At 41.9% G+C, this 4,480-nt stretch overlaps 1 pseudogene across 1 annotated transcript in view; it reads right to left on the bottom strand.

Moving 5' to 3' along the window:
- Window positions 1-1,651: 1,651 nt before the first annotated feature.
- Window positions 1,652-4,480, bottom strand: part of LOC110309708 — an 8,244-nt pseudogene continuing 5,415 nt past the window's right edge. The window contains exon 2 of the transcript XR_003834817.1: window positions 1,652-2,756. The product of XR_003834817.1 is annotated as a V-type proton ATPase subunit S1 pseudogene (transcript). The remainder of the gene's footprint in view (window positions 2,757-4,480) is intronic.

The raw sequence follows: 4,480 nt of genomic DNA, 5'->3' as shown, positions 1-4,480 counted from the left end.
AACTCCCTCACTCCCTCATGCAAATCCTCTGCCCATTCCACCTTGTCCTTCCCTCCTTTGAGATGGGGTAACATGCTCTGGGTTTTAACACATTACATCAAGTTGCTGCAGGACTAGGAACATTCTCTCCCACTATTCCAGTTGTTGATGGACTCACATGAAGACCAAGCTGCTCATATGCTACACATGTGCAGAGGACCTAGGTCCAGCCTACATATACTCTTTGGTTGGTGATTCAGTTTCTGGCAACCATTAAGGTTCAGGTTAGTGTACTCTGTTGGTCTTCTTATGAAGTCCCTCAAATACCTTTATAAAGCTGTTATTTTTCTAATGTCAAGTTCAGGTAAAGACAACAAAACCTCCAAACCATGGGGTAGTAATCATAAATGCCAAAAATTTAAAAATAAAATACTTACAAACAGAATTCATGTATATATAATAATGATCAACCAATAATCAAGCTGGATTTATCCTAGAAATGAAAGGATAATTCATCATATGTAAGTCAATAAATGGGCTTAAAAACAAACAAACAAACAAACAAACAAACAAACAAACAAACAAACAGAACCTCCAAACAACAATAACAAATGATCATGTCAACAAATGCACAAAAGGTCTTGGACAACATCCAACATGCCTTCTTCCTAAAGTTCCAATAGTGTGGAACTGGAGGAAACATATCTCAACACAATAAAGGCTATATATAACAAGCCCATAGCCATACCATTCTATATGGAGAAAAATTTGAAGAAGTTTCATAAAAGTTAGGGATGTGACAGGGCTGTCCACTATCTACACTATTTACTAGTCTACTATTTCTTTTCTTTTTCATGGCCACATGTCTTATTTTATTAGGAAGGAAACAACAGAACACCTCCCTCCTGTCTCTTAACAGGCAATTCTCATAGGAAAAAAACAGAAATCTAGTGAGCACACTTTGTTCACCAGTCCTCGTGGTGGTTTCTTCCTTATCCAGACACAGAAATAAACCTCAGTGTATCACTCATTCTTAACACATCCCTTCCTCAAAAAAATCATAACAGCTAAGCTGGACAGAGAGTTAAGCAGCCTTTCCATATCTCTCAAATTCAAGGAACCTCAAGTTCATGGCTGTTACTGGAAACTCCATAAAGCTTGTGGAGTGAGCATTTACTACACAAAAGCACTGTAAACAGCAAGAGATAATAGCGGAGGGGCGAGAATGAATAAGGAGAAAGGGGAAAACGGGGACCCTAGCATTAATGTGTTTTCCCCTCTTGATGATGAGGCCAGGAAGATTTATCTAATATTTATGAAGAATACACTTTGTTGGTAGAGATTAGGAATAGCCCCAGGGAAGTCCCTCATCAGGTTAAAGAGGAAGCAAGACAAATTAAGGGTAGTGTAGGGTTTATGCGATAGTAGGAAGAGGACAAACCTTTTCATCCACTGTGTTACAAAATGGAAACATGACAACCTAGATGCCAACACTTCCTCAATCCCTCTCTGGTATATGTCACACTATCTGTGTCAAAGTGATGGTGGAACCCTTGTGCTTATCAAAGCAATCCATCATCTTTAGGCTGGGTATCATGTGCAGACCATAGGTGAATATGAGAATCATGAAGAGTGTGGTGAGCAGCCCCATAAAGATGCTGGGAGGGAATCTAGAACAGTTGCTAGCATAGAAGCACTATTCACCAGTCACATTGAAGGCCTGGATCTGGAAGTTATGAAGAGTCATCTGCCAGAGTGAGGGCACATTGGTCAGAAAGAGATTGCCTTTCTTCCTCAGACTGCTAACATACTCAAAGTGGAAAGAATAGATCCTAGGTCCTGTGACTTGGGAAACATTGAAGTGAGCAACAGAGCCATTGCCATGGATTCCAAGTCATTCCATGGTAAACCAATACTGGCCAGATACTGGGTAGAAGCGACTAGCCAGAATGAACTGGAATGTCACTGTTGCACCAAAGAGTGGCTCATAGGTCAGTGAAAGCATGGTAAAGGAGTCATTCCAGATGGAGCTGGTCAAGTTAAGATTCTCAACACCAAAGTTGAGGGAGGTCAAGACTTTCCACTCGTCTTTGTATGCCACAGAGAAGTTTTGTGCCCAAATCAGGATCCTTGGGGCAATGTCATTGTAACTCACAGGAGAATGGATCACAAGTGATGCCACCTGAGTCTGAAGCAGCTGGCAACCTAGACTCCCAGCCACCATGGCTATACCATGGGCCACTCTAGAAGGGCAGACTGAAGTAAGAACTATGGTGTAAGGGACATGTTCAGACTTGAGTGTGCTCAACACATGTCTGATGGAATCATCTTTACCTGTGATGACCTCTCTGGGCACCCTTAAACTGGAGCTGGCTGTTAGGCCAGACAGATGGGCAGCAAGTTAGGAAGGCTGACATTAAACTTCAGCTCCTTTAGGGTAGTTAGACCCACATTCAGGGGACTAGTCCCAAGCTTCCCCTGTAGGTAGGTGGTCAGAGTGCTGATTGCACAGCAGTCCACAGGAGGAAGCCCCTCCTCCTGTGAAGAGGGGATCAAGTCCAGGGAACTCTCCAGGTTAGAAAAGGCACTGTCCTGCTTATTTCAAACAAACCACCATATGCTCTGAAATCCTCAATGCTTATCTTGTCCTGCAGGAGCAGCAGTACATTGCAGGGGCCCAGTTCCAGGGCAGGGTCTACGTAGGCAGAAAGCTGCATATTGCTGGTGATATGACCCTCATGGGTGTTGGCCACAGGAGCCCACAGGTCCCACTGTTGCTGCCATCATAGCCTCAGCCTTCAGTGTCTAGGTGTCTGAGGCCACTGCAGATTAGATGACCCTATACTCCATTTCAATACAGTGCATTAAGCACTAACTAGGGCATGAAGACAAGAGAGGAATTAAGTGAATACAAGCAGGAAAGGAAGGCAAACTCTCCTTATTTAGAGACAAGGTGATATTGCACATAAAAAAAATCCAAAAATTTTACCAGAAAATGTCTAAAAAGAATATTTTCAGAATCATAGCAGTTTATAAAATCAGTGTACAAAATCAGTATCTTTTCTATATGAATAATAAACATACTAAAATGAGATTATGGAATCCCATTCACAAGATCTTCAAAAAATAATCTAGGACTAAACTTAACAATAAAGGTAGAAAATCTTTGTAATGAAAAGTTTAAATCTCTGATGTAAAAGGTCAAGACACTAGAAGACTGAAAGGTCTCTCATACTCATGGATTGTTAGAATAAGTATTGTGACAATGGCCATCCTATTAAAACAATTTTTAAGGTTTTTTATAAATGTTAATTAGGTATTTTCTTCATTTAAATTTTCAATGCTACCCCAAAAGTCCCCCATACCCTACCCTCCAACTCCCATACTCCACAGTCCCACTTCTTGGACCTGCTATTCCCCTGTACTGGGGCATATAAATTTGCATGACCAATGGATCTCTCTTTCTACTGAGGGCCCACTAGGCCATCTTCTGCTACATATGCAGCTAGAGACACGAGCTCTGGGGGGTACTGGTTAGTTCATATTGTTGTTCCACCTATAGGGTTGCAGTTCCCTTTAGCTCCTTGGGTACTTTCTCTAGCTCCTCCTTTGGAGCCCTGTGATCCATCCAATAGCTGACTGTGAGCATCCACTTCTGTGTTTGCTAGGCCCAAGAATAGCCTCACAAGAGAAAGCTATATCAGGATTCTTTCAGCAAAATCTTGCTAGTGTATACAATGGTATCAGCGTTTAGAGGCTGATTATGGGATAGATCCCCGGGTATGGCAGTCTCTAGATGGTCCATCCTTTCGTCTCAGCTCCAAACTTTGTCTCTATAACTCCTTCCATGGGTGTTTTGTTCCCAATTTTAAGAAGAGGCAAAGTGTCCACGCTTTGGTCTTCGTTCTTCTCGAGTTTCATGTGTTTTACAAATTGTATCTTATATGTTGGGTATTCTAAGTTTCTGGGCTAATATCCACTTATCAATGAGTACATACATTTGTGAGTTCTTTTGTGATAGGGTTATCTCACTCAGGATGATGCCCTCCAGGTCCATCCATTTACCTAGGAATTTCATAAATTCATTCTTCTTAATAGCTGAGTACTCCATCGTGTAAATGTACCACATTTTCTGTATCCATTCCTCTGTTGAGGAGCATCTGAGTTCTTTCCAGCTTCTGGCTATTATAAATAAGGCTGCTATGAACATAGTGGAGCATGTGCCCTTCCTACTGGTTGGAACATCTTCTGGATATATCCCCAGGAGAGGTATTGCGGCATCCTCCGGTAGTACTATGTCCAGTTTTCTGAGGAATCGCCAGACTGATTTCCAGAGTGGTTGTACAACTTGCAATCCCATCAACATGGAGGAGTGTTCCTTTTTCCCCACATCCTGGCAAGCATCTGCTGTCACATGAATGTTTGATCTTAGCCATTCTGACTGGTGTGAGGTGGAATCTCAGGGTCATTTTGATTTGCATTTCCCTGATGATTAAGGATG

The sequence above is a fragment of the Mus caroli genome, chromosome 14, assembly GCF_900094665.2.
Source record: "Mus caroli chromosome 14, CAROLI_EIJ_v1.1, whole genome shotgun sequence".
Taxonomy (NCBI): Eukaryota; Metazoa; Chordata; class Mammalia; order Rodentia; family Muridae; genus Mus; species Mus caroli.
Note: the sequence above shows the minus strand (reverse complement) of the source record. Positions and strands in the feature narration are given on the sequence as shown.